Source organism: Megascapheus bottae, chromosome 11 (assembly GCF_031878675.1).
Source record: "Megascapheus bottae isolate mThoBot1 chromosome 11, mThoBot2.hap1, whole genome shotgun sequence".
Lineage (NCBI taxonomy): Eukaryota > Metazoa > Chordata > Mammalia > Rodentia > Geomyidae > Megascapheus > Megascapheus bottae.
The window spans coordinates 5,889,039-5,906,128 of NC_143519.1; positions in this window are offsets into that span (position 1 = coordinate 5,889,039).

A 17,090-nucleotide genomic window follows, 5' to 3' on the forward strand; every position below is an offset into this window, starting at 1 on the left:
TTTGAGAAAATTGATCATCAGGAAAATAATATCCTTATTAAGTTTTCATTTTAGTTATTGTATTTGACATCTTTACAAAATAGCGATGGAATTATTGTAAAATTTTTGAGTGCATAATTTTCTAATGCTGAAAGATAACAAGGAAATTATTATAATGGAGGTTTTCATCATAATCAAAATTATCTGTGAATAGTTCTGGATAATTTCAAATGAGAGAAAAGAGAGTGGTGATTGTCCTGTGGAAATTTTCATATTAAAATTGGTATTCTTTTTTTTGTAATCTACATCATGAAGTATATAAAAAGTATCAAGCTAAAGCTACTTCTGGTAAATATGTAGAAATGTCAAAATCCAGACAACTTTGGAGAAAAGCAATGTTTCTTCTTACTTTCACCTCAGGAAAAGATTCCAGGCCTTCCAAATGGCAATTTCTTAGATGATATTGTGTGCATTTTTTACTGAATTTTCAGGAATATTTGGCATTGCTTCCAGTTTCTCTATGTACAGAATCAAATTTCATCCCTCTTCCCTACAGAAATTTAAGGATAACATAATTTTCTCTACCAGGTTTCCCATTCTTCATGAGGTATGAAGGTTTTCCGTGTCAGAACACGTATAGGTCACTTATGTTTGAAGATTTAAATGAGCAGTCAGAACTGTTTCTGCTCTTTTCATATTTTAAACATTTCCCATGAATGACACTGTTTGTAATTGTTTAGCAAAGGTAGAACTATACCAATAGGATAAACACATCTGAAGGACAGAATTTCTCAGTCTAGTATTTGTGGGAACTTTAAACTCCTATATTCACAAAATAAAATGCACATTATTCTTTATTTGTAACTCTAGTGCTTGAACTGAGAGCTTTAGACTCCCTAGACAAGCATTCTTGAGCAATTTGAGCAATTCTCCCATCTCTTTCCTTTGCTTATATCTGAGATAGGGTCTTATTTTTTTTTCCAGGATATGTCTTCTCACATAGATGGGAAAACAGCCCCAAACGACAATGCACAAAGGATGATTGAATTAGAAACTTGCCTATCTCATGCAAGAACTTCAAGATGACTGTTGTGTCCATACACACCTGTCATCCCAGTTTTTGAGCCCGAGATCAGCCTGAACTACATTTGGAAAAGCTGTCTCTAAATAAATAAACAAGGGAAATGCCAAAGAAAAACTAAAGCCACTAGCACAATGATGTTCATAGCAGCACTATTTATCACAGAAGAGATAGGAAACCAACCCAGATGCCCCTCAGTAGATGGTTGGATCAAGAAGATGTGGTATTTATACACAATGGAATTCTATGCTGCCATCAAAGGAATGTCATTGCCCCATTTGTGAGGAAATGGGAAAAAAAAGCATATTAAGTGAAGTAAGCCAGACCCAAAGGAACATGGACTCCATGGTTTCTCTCATTTGTAATAATTAGTGCATATCTAGGACTCTCCTAGCAGAGGATGACAATAGCTCAAAGTCTAGGTACATAAGGTCATATAGGATGAGACTAAATGAAAGGATCCCCAGGATATAGAAACAAGAGCTTTATCTTATGTGATTGCTGTTCTTAATGTGCTATGTTATTTCTCTTCTCCTTTGTTGCCCTTTGGTTAATCTCATATTGTTACTGTATCTGACTTTGTTACCTGGTAAATTGTATTTTTTATTTGTTTATTTGAAATAGAAAAGGGATGGTAGGTAAACAAGATGATTGAGAGGGTGTGGAGGAAGGGAAATGGGAGCAAAAACATGAGAAGGGGAATCAATGTGTGAGAAGTAACGTACCTTCTATCTGGCAAATGTAACTGTAACCCCTCTATACATTACCAGGAAAATAAAATAAAAATAAATTAGCAAACAGTAAGCGAAAGCAAAACACACAAATTAAAGACACTGAGTGAAGAGACAAATACATAGAGAAAAAGCAAATTTATATATCCTAGGCTATAGGTATTGTACATCGTGAGGAAGACTGAGGAGAATGAAAACATGGATGAAAAGGTCTCATTTTTTTCTGTGTCATTTTGTGTTCTCACCCTCACATGAGCCAACTACTGATCCAGTTCCTTGTCGATGGTTTTAAGTGTCATAGTTAATTTAGGCAATTTAGCACATGTAACTTTTCATGCCTATAAGTTACATTCTCATGTGCACTGAAGTAGACTGAATTCTTATTTCCTATTTTCTCACTTGTGCTTAATGATATTCCATTGCACAAAATTGCACGTGTATCTCTGTATGTGTTTTTCTGTTTCACATCATATGTTATATTAAAATCCAACCTTAACAAATTACTATTAAGTTAGTTATTTTTTTCCTTTTGGGTGTGTTAAGATTTCTTAAATAAACTCAGTTTAGTCAAACAAAACATAGGATTAAATTTCTTTTCAAAGTTAACTATGTCCAGTCATGAGCTTTTTGGTTTCATTGAATTAACATAGTCAACTGGACAAAGCATTTGTGAATGCTTTGAATGATTTGATTAAAGTAATCCAGCGAGTACAACTTTCAGCATGGTGGAATAAGAAACATCTTCATTTATTGTTTCTTTTCACTGATATTCTCTTATTAATACCAATTCTAAATCACATCACTTAGCATTCACTACAAGAGATCTAGTCATGAGTTCCTTATACTTTGTAGTTAAATACATTTTCTAGAGTGGTTTATGACATTTATCCCAGAGATGAACCATAACTTAAATTTTTCAACGATGAATCCTGCATTACAATAAAATAGCCTTGTACAGGTGTTTGCAAACCATTTGTCACCTGAATAATTCTACATTTTTGCACTGGGACAGTAATTGCTTGTGGGACTTGAAGTATCAGCGTACAGAGCAGTTAGCTCTGTTTATGCATTGTGGTTTGGGTCTCTCAATCGGAATCTTAAACTATTTAGAAATTAAATCCCCACCAGCTGTAGAGATCTAATTAAACTAGAAATACAGTATACCGTGAACAAACTACAGACCACATCCATGGCATCGGATGTAGAAACATCCAGAAACAACGTCTACCTCATACGCTAGAATTAGTCCCTTATTAATAAAAGGCTCAGAAGGCTTAACGTGCTGTGCCTAGGATTCTCTTCTTGATGGCCCCCGTGGCCGGGACAGAAGAGAGCACCCCTCCACTGTGATTGCCTGGAGTTTATTCCAACTTCGAAACTCTGGAACCAGATGGGAGAGGAGGCTCACAACAGCACTGCAGTTGTGGTGTTGGGATGCACACCCCGCAGTGGCAAACATCTTCAGGGTGCCTCAGTTACTGGGAAAAGGGGTCCAGAGGAATCTCTCAACCAGAGATAGCCCGTGAGGCAGGCTACGTGGACTGAGGTGATCGAGAAGGCACAGGAGTTTGGTGTCCATTCAGAGTCTGAACCTCACCCACGTTTTCCTTCAAATATTTGTAATCCTCAACTGTCGTATTACCACTAGTTGCAAATGTCGTTTTGCTTTGAAGAGTTGAGATACAGGTATCGTCATGAGGGACAATCATAAGTTACTGTAATAGAGTTTGAAAATAACTTCGCGACATACCTCTTGGAGAATTACCAATGATGAAATCCAATACATTTTCAAGTAAGTTACCCAAGTAAGTAAGGTTAAGCTAAATGATTTCTCGCTAGATTTCACAAGTACTTTTAAATGATGGCATTTTAAATAGTTTATCAAATATCTCATCCAGTGTTCTTAAATTGATATATCCATGAAACTTGTATTCTATTGGGATGCAGAAAAGATGACAAATATTATTAAATAAATTCCTTCACATAACAGAAGAAAATGAGTTGAGAATTGGGCCATTTGAGGGCAGTTCATAGAGCTGGAGTGCAGAGTGGTAGAGAACATTCTTAGGCTTCTATGTATGCTCATCACAAGAAATCAGCAGTGTTTGGAATGATGGTGTATCCAAGCATCTCAATTTGATCAATACATAATGCTTACCAATAATGAAATATCACTTGGTACCCCATAAATGCAAATGAGAATTATCTGTCCACAAAGCAATAAAAAGAAAGAGGAAGGGAAAAGTCAGAGTGGCTGTGTGCTGTTTGATTACCAACTTGCAAGATGTCATTGGAGGACATTTTCCTGCTAACTAGTGGATAGAAATTTCTAGAAAGGGAAGGGAAATGCTCTAGGGTAATGGCAGGGCAGAGAATGGGTCAGTGTGTCTACCATTCGGGGAACAAAGGGGATTCTTTGCAGGTAACTTAGAGGTGAGACTAGACACTGTGCAGAAGAATGGTTTGGACTTGACTTTTGCCACATTGCATGGAAAGCTATCATTTAACTCAGAGTGCAAGGTGACAAGGGCTGACTGTATTACTGAAGTTTGATAACAAATTATGCGTATAAAATTTAATGGTTGAACCAGATGAATGGCAAGTTGAGGTGTACAAACATATCAGCATTTTTAGAAAGAGAAGCGGAGAAGAGAATGCTGATTTTCCAGGGCTGTCTTCTCTACAAGATTTCACCTACAGCCCACACCACAGTGTTGTGTACTTTTCAATATGATGTTAAGAAGCTTGATCTGATGTGAAATGTTCTTAAAGCCAACACACACGTATTATGGTGATTCTGATGCATTTAGCATGGACATGAAACTAAATGGATGAAATAATGAAGGTATGCATGTATTTAAATTCATAACAGTCTGTATACTTAAGGAGCAACTTTTGTATGTGAGTTGTACTTGAATTTATAAACAATTGGAAGTAAGAAATCAGTAAGCAAAAATAATTAGGCTGTCATGAATTTCAGGGAAAAAGTTGTTGAGACACCTGTTGGAAATCCAAGTAGCGATTTCAGGTACAAAGTTGTACACAGCATGCAGTGATCATGTGAAATAACTCATAGAGAAATTCCTTGCCATTAATCTAGAGCATATGTTTGTCTAATGAATTCTGGGTCATGAGGGAACATTGCTTCATTCCTAAGGAAGATGAGAATCCAAGAGAATGGCTGAGGATGAGCAGCTAGAAGGGACAAATTCAAGTCAAAATATTTTTAAGCCAAATAAAGGAACTGAGTTCACAAGAAAGAAGCATTTAGGAGTGGTAAATGCTGTTGGCAAGGTGAAGGCTTATCAGTGATTTTGGGCATTCAGAAGAGATGGATATTGAGTTGTTAGGAAAAATTAAAATTTCTTGATAACATAGTTATTAGTTATCAAAAATAAATGACTGTGTGTAAATCTGTCATTAACACTCAGGAATTAGTCTAGAAATTATCCTAGACATTTAAGAAAATGATATCCTTTATCACATCATAGAGTTAGACAGAAACAAACATTCATTGGAGAATCTGTCCAGGTATTCATGAAAATAATCCTCACTAAGTAAAAGGGCAAGTGGATTCCTAAGGCAAGACGCAATAGCTGTGACGACACAATAGCCACTGCAATGCAGAACACTACAGACTTCTATGTCAGTACCAGAGGAAACCAAAATTACTTCATTATTATCATTGTTACTATTGAGTATTTGACAGTTGTAATCGACTAACTCAATATTCAGTATGGAGGCCATCCTGTCAAGTTTTGTAGCCGTAGTTTTGAAAGCAGAAAACCCCAAATCAACATGAAATATTATATTGAAAATGTGTGCAAATTTAAAAAAAAAATGTTCCTGCGAAGTGCTCAGTAGTCCAGCGAGCTGTGACTTCCCTATGTGGGTTATGATTTACCTCGAAGTTCCTCTTCAGCTTGAGCCCTCCAAATCCTGCCCTAAATACTCTCTTGCTTCTCACTGCACAAATAAGATTTGGAGAGTCAGATTTGAAAATACAAATTGCCAGACAAATGTTAAAAAAAAAAAAAAAAGCTTTGTTGGCTTTCTCGTTCCTTGGGAATGAATTGCCTCGTATCTTCGTCCTAACTTGGGTTATCTGTCACATCTCACATGTTCCTATCCACCCCCATGCTTTTTAGTTCTCAGAAACTTTGTGCCCCATGCTCCCTGTTCTGTCTGGATTCCAAAGAATGACATACTGCTTCTCTAGAAAGTCCCCACCACACTTCCGCAGAACCCAGTCCCGGGTGGTTCCAGGAATGTATTAGTTCCTGTAGCCCCCGTGTTTCAAAAACACCTTTCCTTCCTTATCCCTTCCAAATTTCATGGCAGGCAACTGAAGGCGGAAATTACCACATTGATCCTGTATCCCTTCCACAGCGTCGTAGTTAACAAAATAGCTATAGAAAAGTTTGAAGGGTAATAAAATGGTTTATAAGTACATGACATGCTAACATGTAGAAATAGAGACACCTTGATTCAATAATATTTAGTGTATAGTAAAGAAAAATACCAAATCAGAGGGAAATGAAGAGTTGTTAAATAAATATCATTTAGCCTACCAAACACTACTGTAAAATGATGTTAAATGTCTATGTGCTTCTAGAAGTCCAAGTTAAATTAATGGCTTCCAGGATACCAGATAAAACATGGGAACCAATATTTCTCATGAAAGGGTCAAATCATTTACTGAGGTTTTGAACAAGACAATGTCAAGCAGAAAACAATACATTTATTTAATGAGATGAAATATAAAGTCATGAATATATCATAAGCAAATAAAATTAGACTCCAGATAACAGCTTCTGAGGAATAGGATTGTTTTGCAGAAACAAGAAATCATTAAATATATTCTTTCTTTTTGCCAGTCCTGGGCTTGCGTTCAGTGACTGATCACTGTCCTTGGACTTTCTCAAGGCTAGAGCTTTATCACTTGAGCCACAGTACCATCCAGCTTTTTTGTATGCATGTTGCACTGAGGAATCGAACCCAGGTCTTTGTGCATGCTAGGCAAGCACCCTACCACTAGGCCAAACTCCCAGCCCATATGTGTGTGCGTGTGTGCGTGCGTGTGTGTATGTGTGAATTTATTTTAAATCCAATTCTATTTATCCTTTGTCAATGGGTCAATAACATATTTCATGGTGGGTGATATTCTCCACAGACTTTCTGGAATCTTGTATTCCTGGACAAATGGAGGGCCTGCTACATTTGTTATAATCAGAAATTTTGAAGGTACTGAGGATGTAGCTTTGGAACTTAGAGGTTGGGTCTCACTCCTGACAGCGAGGGCCTCTGTCACTCCCCAGTATCATAAAGACTGTTTCCTTCTGGGCAAAGAGTTTAGTGTTTTACTATGCTGTACATAATGTTTTGGATCTGTAAGCATGATCTCTCTTTCCTGCATCAAGTTTAACTGCATGACTAAGTATTTCCTGAGCCTTGTGTCTTTAGGTAGAGCACTCTGTGGTTGTGAAAAATGAAGTTCTTTGATTTAACTGGGGAACGTTCTGTCCCTTACCAGCATCTAGAAATCTTTAGAAATCTAATATTAGGTTATCATTCCTGAAAATGTAGTATTTCCAAAGATTAACAGGGGGATATAAAGTAGCCCAGCAGGAGAATATGTACTTGGTATCCTACAGGTTTTAGTTTGTATCCCTAGCACCAAAAATGTAGGGTCGAATGAATTCATGAGTGAAGGAATAACGTTTTCCTTTACACATGGTCAATTTTTTCAATCTCAATAAGCAAAATAATTGGTATTAAGGTAATTTTAACATCGTATTGTTAAAAACTAGCATGTTTAATTTTGCATGAGTGTTTGGGAGGTTTTGAACAATCTCTAACATTGCTTTTCACACTACTCATATGGGGTAATTCAAGGATATGTCAAAAATATCTTTCAACCTGTCTACAATAATAAATAAAGCCCCTGTTTGATCCATCCATCTGGTTTCTCAAAGCTTATAACTCACAGGTTTAAGTGATGATATATTCATGAGTGCATATTTTTGCAACTGTGGTTGTGTTATAAAATTTGAGTGAAAAGTTATATACAACATGTAACAGCATACTTGAACAAACACAATAGTTCACAAGATGGAAGTTCTTGTCACAACTTGCAAGGTACTTTCAGGGACTTCCACTGCAATGCAGGGAAATTCTCCAGATGAGTGCAAATGGGATGACAGGGACATAAAATATCCTCTGAGAATCATTCCAAACTTGAAAGGTGATGTCAGGTTATCCATTGGCAAACAATCATCACATACTGGTGGATATTCTGGCTGCACTGTGAATTTAAATTTTAAGAATTTCAGCATCTGTATACTGAATATCCAAATCTCAACAAATTACCAAAGAAGGTTAAATCCTGACGTGCATCTGTCACTGAAAGTATGGGCCAGTGAAGCTATGCTAGAGAGAGGCAATGGTAGACCCACTTGTCAAACTGAGGAAAGATGAAGAGAAGACAACATGTTGGAAGTCAAGTAAGAATACCATGTGACATGAGAATCTCTGAATCTCTGAGACCAATGCTATTGGCACCCCCTGACTACAATAAACTTTGAGCTGAAGAGATCAGTTCCCCAGTGAAGTTACTAAGACATCAGAAAGATCTCTCTTGTTTGAAAGGACACAATCAACTTTTTTCCATATAATTTTTATTGTAATTAATAGAAGGGTTACATTATATTCACCAGATAGAAGGTGCATTACTTCACATACATTGATAACCTTTCTCATGTCTTGGTCCCCATTTCCCTCTCCTAACCCCTGACCCTCATCTTGTTTTCCCCCTTCCCTATCCTATTTCAAATAACCAAAAATCATATATGCAATATATCAGATAACAAGATAAAATGCTGTAACAATATGAGATAACCAAGGGACAGCAAAAGAGATGAGATTAAGGACAACAATCACTCCTTATATGGCTTTTGTTTCTATATCCTGGAGGTCCTTTCATTTAGCATCATCCTACATGGCCTTATGTATCTAGGATTTGCTCTTTTGTAAATCTCTGCTAGGAGAGCCCAAGGTTTCTACTGATTATGACAAATGAGGGAAACCATTGAGCCTATGTTGCTTTGAGTCTGGCTTACATTTTAATTTTCATAAGCATAAGTTTTAAAATGCTGAGTAAAATAATGCAAACAATGTCTAGCCATGTGTTCAAACAAACATAAAGGAAGAAAATGTAAAAAAAAACCCATACAGGCACAAAAATATAAAGCAAGGCTATGGCCTCAAAGATTTTCCATTGCATTAGGAAGTTATGTGAGAATGCTTTCATCACCATTTTGAAAGACATTAACTAAATTCTTCACTGATTTATTTCAAACACAGGCCAGTTCTTCACTGATAAATGGTATATCTATATCAAACACTGGTAGGGAATGTGATTTACAATTTATATGTTATGAATTGTCAAATATCATAAAGGACTATTTTATATAAGAGCAGAGTTCCTATAGACAATGTCTATTATTTTTGTTTGTTTATATAGGCAACCCTCCTCACATAAGATTTGTGGTGACTGCTGAACTTCTCTACACTGCGTGGTTATATCATAAGCAGCTAAATGTGTGCAAGGTGAGCAGCAGTTAAACAGTTTGTTATCATAGAAATGTCTGTCTGGTATATGGTGAGCAACTCGTACTGTGTAAATTTCAGATTAGCATTTTTCTCCCTGGATCAAATGGAAGATACATATACTGTATATAACATAGCATATGACATTCATAATACACATATGAAACGTACTAAAATATGTATTTGCATATATTATATAATATTCAATAGTACATATATCACCCTGCGTATATTATACATAGTATAATATATGAAACATCACATCTAAATTATATATTTCAACAATTTCCTTTCATTATTTGCTCAAATTGAATGATTACTTATAGCTGGAATCATCATAGCTTACATGTTAATTCTTACATCTTTTTTTCCGAGGCCATGAAAATCACCTTGGGAAATATGAAAGAAACCCTTACAGAATTCACCTTCTATTGAAGAAAAAAGTACTTTAAGCACAAGTCGTTTCATTGAGAGACTTTCCTAATAATTTGTTTTCAAAATGAGCAGCACATACCTACTTTAAGGATTTTGAAATTATAGAGTAGAGGTATAAAGATATATCCAGGTACAAATAAATGAATGTGTGTGGTGCAACTGTGTTCATATTACAGGTTTTCTGAGCATCATTATATCTGAAAAGACATTAAAACAGAAAAAAATTGTATGATAATGATAATGCTTTTTAGCTTCTTATATTACTTTATAGTCAAATTTTCTGATGAAGTTGATCAAGTTTTCTGATTTTTCTGATAGAATGATTCATAAATCAGAAAAAAATCAGAAATATATAAGGGCTTTTTAAATAGAATAACATTCTTCTTATAAATATCTTAGAATATAAAAAGCCAAGGCCCAGTAGTATTTTCCTCTCCTTCACAGAAGCCAGTTTACCTTTCTCATGAGTGGTCTTAATGTCACATATGTTTGCCGAAGTGCTAAAAATCAAAACAAGTTTTCAAGTGACACAAGTGATTTATTCTTAAAACTAATGTGCTGTAATGTTACAGCAAAATTACTTCTTAGATTACTAAATAGGTGCTTGGTGAGTAAAGTACTTTTCCTAGCACAGGGCACCTTTCATTTATTTTTAAATACTGCTTTCTGAGCAATGAACCGTGAATGATCCCTATGGATTCTCATGCACAGTCCATCAATGTACTGCAATCTCATTCTACTGTGCTATCGCAACACATAAGGGTTTTTTTTTTCGTAAAATTGAATGTAAAACACACGCAAGCTCTTTGAAAAAAAAGAGACAAACAAAACTCCAGCTTTAAACCACAACAATTATATTGCTAATACGTGCTTTCAGCCTTTTCCTACATGTTTTTATTTCTATATGGTTGGCAGTTTAACTATCACTATTGCTAGTTACTTTCTATGTGGAACTGAACACCTATATTAGAATTTACTTACCCAGTTAGAAGAAAATCTTAGTCACTGTGTTGAAAAGCAACCGAGACTTTATGATGATTTCAAATTTAAGTTTCATTTCTGCTGAGCACTCCCTTACACTCCAAAAAAAAAAAAATCAAGGAATTACTACCCATAGGAAAACTGGGTGCCTGTGTCTGTAGATAAAGTTTTCTTGGAATATTTCCACAGTCATTTGTTTACATGCAGTCTGTGGGAGATACTAGCAGAGTTTTAAAGTTGTGACAAAGATGTCACAGCCCACAGAGGTGGAAATATTTATTAATACCAACTACAGAAAAAAATGGCTATCTCTGCTTTATAGGATTTCAAATAAATTCAACATTTTGTTACAACATCAAAGATGTTATAATCTACTTAAACAGAAAATATGCACATCAAATAAATAACCATCAAATAGCTGCAGCTAGATGAATACATCCCCAGTCCAAACTCCTTCTGTTTGGGTAATGTATGACTCAATTTGGGTTCACCTATATCCATCTTCAGTGACTTAGGCAAATCAGTTCACCAGAGTAACTTGGGAAAATGAGTTAACATTTAGTAAACTATTGATGTGTACGTTGTTGTTCAATTTATAGAGTAAGGAGAAAATCATATCTAGAAATACGTGTAAGTTTTTTTTAGCTTAAAAAAAGAATATTTATCTATTGAGAGTATCTCCCTAGTTAGAGGATATAAACATTTCCATTTGATGTTTTGATAGATAGCACCCACAAAAGAAAATAAAGCTAAGGCAAAAAATGCCTGAGAATGATGAATTTTCCTGAAGTTGGTACTGTGAGAACCTAGTTGTTTAACTGAGTGCCTGAATGAATCTCTTGGGGTATGTAGAAAATTAATATTCTGGACAAAAAGTAACATTTTGAAAAAAATAACAGTTTAATTGTGGGAAACTTTAAATATAACTTGGGTGTTAGTCAAGTTGTTTCTGCCTGTCTTTTCCACCTCAATAATAATCAGTTTATGTATGGAGTAAGTCTGGTGAGTATCAAGACAAAACATAGCATAGATTGTTCTTTATTTGAGGTGATAGTGTTTAGTTGTATCAACATAATACTTGATAGTTCATTAATACAAAAATAGACACTGGAAAATCATTTCTCTTTCCATATTGAAAGATATATTTCCCATAGTTTCCATCAACATTGAGAAAGAGGAAACTAGTAATATTTTTATTTTACTAGAAATTCAAAACTGTCAGCCTGGTTTCCTTATGTCTTAAGCTTTTTCTAAATTTGTGGAATATGAAATTATAACCCTTTTAAATATCAGGAAATACAGATACCTGACATTTCATCTGAGTGAGTTCAGATTTGGAGACTGCAGGAGACAAATTATTTATTTTGAGAGTTAGCAATTTTCCAAGTTAAAATAAGACATACTACATAATACGCATTATCTAAAGTATAGAGTAAAGATTTGGTGTTGTGTGTGGTACACAGAAGGGAAAAAAGTAAAGTAGTTGAAACACTTACTAGGTCAAATATGGCTTCTGTAAATTAACAATTAAGATGGCCCTGGTTTTATCTTAGGAGGAACCTTCGCCAACACTGAGGCCAGTTATACATATAAATCCTCTGTTCAGTGATAACAAAATAACCCCAAAGATTTGCCTTAATTAATCTTTTCCTGAGGCCCTTTACTACAGAACTACAGATTTAAATAATGAGTAGAGACATGGTATTAAGTATCTTTCTGCACTCTGAGAATGATTAATTATTATGGCTAAACCCCCGAACATTAAGTTGAATACTAATCTGATGACAGAGCTTGGAAATAAGCCAGTACAGTGCATGCATCTGGGTGCTTTTCATCCTTTTGACAGAATAATAAAATGAAGAAAGGACATTAACAGCTTTCGTTCATTCTATTTAGCACGATCTCTTTCCAGTTTTCAAGTAAAGTTAAAAAAAAAAGAAAGGTAGGCTTCTCACACCTCCTTTAACAAAAGCATGGGTTGTAGAGTTGTCTCTCTTTTGTTTGATGCTCGTCATAGTGTTTTGGGATTCACATCCCAGTAAATATTTGTGCAGTCACAAAGAGCGAAGGACCTGAGCCTGTAATTTACACGTCCGTTCTGTGGTCTCGCCTCTCTCCTTTCTGCAGAACCTGGGAGGAATACAGGAAAGGTTGTGCCAACACATTGCAAGGTGCTTTGAGGAGGTTTTGATTTACTTTACAAATACCGACTAGGTGGCTGGGTGTCACACAGAGCCAGAGAGCTTGTGTAAATAAACTCAAAGGCCAGATGAATAAAAGGTCAAAAGATAAATATTATCAAACACTTTCACAAAAACAATAGGAGGCAAACAGCATCCACGGCAAGTGTTGGAAACAAGAAATGCCCTCAAGCTCAATGGATTAAGTGGATTCTAGTGGTCCCAGGAGGAGCCAGGCTCTCCAGATAATTATTTCCCAGTCTTTTTGCACCTTTGGTGTGTAGACATAGGGCAGTTTATGAAGCACTATTGTCTCTTCTTGATCACATAAACTTCCTTCTTCCATGTGGATCAACTGAGCCACAGCACTGTCCTGCAAATCTCTCACTTTACTGTGTTCAGCACCATAAAGTAGCATCCTATTTTAGTGGACAGAGACATTTCTCCATTCACTCTCTGCCACTGTGGAGGTCAATCTCGAGATATCTATCAGGGTGTATAGTGTTCCTGTAGATTATTTCCATCAATGGAATGTTATATGTCCATACATGTTTCAGTGATTTTCTGGGTGGAGAATCTTGTTCACATGTCACATATGAAATGAGCATTAAATGTGACAAAGGTTCCTATGGCCACGCAGAGGATGATCGAAAATGGGAACCGGGTATCAAACCAGGAACCCCAACAGGGGTAGTGAGGGCATGGATCCCAGAGGGGAGCAGAGACTCCGAGAGTTCACAGATGATGAAGAACAGGCCTAACTCACCACGTAGAGGAGCCCTAAACAAGGCAGGAGAGGCAGACAAGAAAGCCCTACACAACGGCATTTCACAAAAGTGCTCGCAAATAGAGACTATAAATAGCCTAGTAATCAACAGCAAAATTGACAGTAAAATTAAGCTAAATGTAGCAATATATGTAATACAGGGGAAAAAAAACCCTGAAACTGGAAAGATCATTTACTTGATCAAAACTGACCCAAAATCAGCAACGCTTTATACGTATGTAAAGATTTCAACAAAAGAACTATAAGAACATAAAGAAAAAATTAAAAAAGATCCAACTTTCATTTACTTCCTAGATAAAAAGACCAATTTCTATGATAAATATTATAATGAGTAAAAATCTATGGCAGATGAAACATTGGGGAACATTTTAGGAACTTAGAGATGCAATGGGTTAAAAGAATAAAGGAATGAACATGGGTCCAGTCATTGTGGGACGAGCTATAAAGACTGCATGTAATTAGAGCTCCTGAAGAAAAATGGTCTAGTTTTGTTTTTTTAAATTTGACAACAATTGCAAACACACAAATGTAAGAAACTAGATGTATAGAAGTGCTCTCTCAGGGCTGGGAGTTTGGCCTAGTGGTTAAAGTGCTTGCCTAGCATGCATGAAGACCAGGGTTCGATTCCTCGGTACCACATACATAGAAAAAAGCCGGAAGTGGTGCTGAGGCTCAAGTGGTAGAGCTCTAGCCTTGAGAAAGTCCAAGGAGGACAGTGCTCAGGCCCTGAGCTCAAGCTCAGGACTGGCAGGAAAAAAAAAGAAGTGCTCTCTCACCAGCTGGTATGCTACCCCAAGGCAATCATATTTGAATTACTTAAAAACAGAAGAGGAAGAGGAAATCTTAGAAAAAGCCAGAAGAGAAAAAGAACATGGTTCTCCAGTTTTGCTCAGAGGGAAGGCAAATAATTTAAATTTCCTTAAATTTTATAGTCACTGAATTCAATTCTTATTTTTAAATTATTTGTTTTTTTCCAATTATCATTAAGTAGTTGTACCTTAGAGCTGCCATTTGACAAAGCAGTGAATGGCTACAACATATCTTGGTGACTATCACTCCTTACAAGCTTCTCAGTTCTTCAAATTCCTCTCCATTCAGGGTAATATAAAAAAATAAAACGCACGAGAGTGTGTGTGTGTGTGTGTGTATTTCTTCCATAGGAAGAAGACTGGCATTAAGTGCTTTACTGAGATGATCACCTTTCACAAAGATTAAGAGGATGCGTCTTTAACCAGACAAGATATTGACGAAGTCATCATCACAAACCCCTTCGTGCAATGCTCTAATCCTGTAACTGGCTACCTGGATATGTTGTCAGCCAGGCTGCAATTTGTGCTAAGAGGCTGAGCTGCTAACGCCATTTAAATAAGGCCGCAGCTGCACTGTGTACAAATGCCCAACGCTGGATAGGTAAAGCAAGCACAAGTGAGAAGCAGGGGCATGGTGAAGAGCAGGCAGCACGCGGGGTGCTTTTCCCACTCAGACCTGGAAACAGGGAGAGCGGCAGGGGGGCTGAAGGACAAGGCAAGGGGAAGGTAACACTCGTGGAGCCTTACCAAATGGGCTCCTGTCCTGCGCTTCCTCTCCTTCCCAGATGCTTCTCCTGTACAGCTGGAGAAGCAACAAAGGGATCTCGGTCAGGATTATCTGTAAGCGTTTAACTAGTGCTCTGTCTATGCAGCAACCTGGGTAAGAAGACACAAGGCAGTATATATACGGGGGGTGGGGGGGAGAGAGAGAGAGAGAGAGAGAGAGAGAGAGAGAGAGAGAGAGAGAGAGAGAGAGAGAGAGAGAGAGAGAGAGAGAGAGAGAGAGAGAGAGAGAGGGAGGGAGGGAGGGAGGGAGGGAGGGAGGGAGGGAGGGAGGGAGGGAGGGAGAGAGAGAGAGAGAGAGAGAGAGAGAGAGAGAGAGAGAGAGAGAGAGAGAGAGAGAGAGAGAGAGATTTTAGTGTTTTTAATCCATTTTTTTTCTTCAAAATTCCAGTGGATGCTTAACTATCACCAAGAATGCAGTGCATATCCTTCAGAATTAAAAAGAGCAATGCTGGGCATTGCTCACGCCTGTAATCCTAGCCACTCAGCAGGCTGAGATCTGAGGATCAAGGTTCAAAGCCAGCCCAGGCACAAAAGGACCTGGGACTTTTATCTCTAATTAACCTCTAGAAAATGGGAAGTGGGGCTTGGTTCCAGGGTAAGGCAGTATCCTTGAGCTGAAGAGCTCAGGGACAGGGCCCAGGCTGTGTTCAAGCCCCATGACTTCCCACGCCCCCAAAATTAAAAAGAGCAAAGGGACAGGTAAGACAGGGGTGATATTCATCAAGATATATTGTGTTCATCAACTGCTTGTTAAATGGCAGCTCCCTTGTACAACTACTTAAAGATAATTAAAAATAAATAAATAATAAATACCAAACAAAAAATGTGTGGATTTTTCCCCCAGGGATTTTCCTGAAATTTTAACTTTCTGTATTTTTCCTATGGTCACTAATTAGTTACCAATAACTTGCAATTTTCTCACAAGATGGACAGCTCCACTGATGTAGACACAAGCTCAAGGCCAGCCAAGTAATCTTTCTGCAACTGTGACAATGTCTTGCTATGTGAACCCATTAAAACATATTGCATATTCTAGATTTTGAGTTTTATTAGGTTTAAAAGAAAGTTTTGTCCACGGAAAGGCCGTAAAGACAATAGGACCTAATTTGATTTCATTCTTTCTGTATTTCTGTCACTGAAGTACCTCGTTGTGGGTTCCTACAATGTTACTTGCTCACTGAGCGAATTCTGATCATGATTCATGAAAGAGGGTTTTTCCATGGTTTGGGCAAAAAGTGCATCATGTCTCCATCCCTCTACTTCTTAAAAATTATTCTGATTTAATCTGTTTAAACTATGAAAAATGAATCCGATCCCTTAGGTGATATTTCCTTAAAACCCTTAAAAACCTTACATTTCTTTAGTCAGAATTTTTGTGTGGATTTTTATTTTACCTAGCCCTTTATTCAGTCAACATCTGAATTTTTATCTTTCAGATAACAGTCCTAAAACAATTTTCTCTTATGCTGTCTAGCATTGCTAGAGTTCTCAATCATGTTTTACATCTTAAACCTTCCCCAAGTATCTCTAGTCTATGTTGCCACAATGTCTAGCCAGCTAACCAATTACAAGACTATATTTATCTAGGCATTTTTATCTGTTTGTTATATTGAATAATTAATTCTGGTAGCCATTATGTTTACATGGTGAAATCTAAAGCATCATTTCTCTTTTAACTACTTGGTTCTGTTTGTCCTGCAAAGATTTATAGGA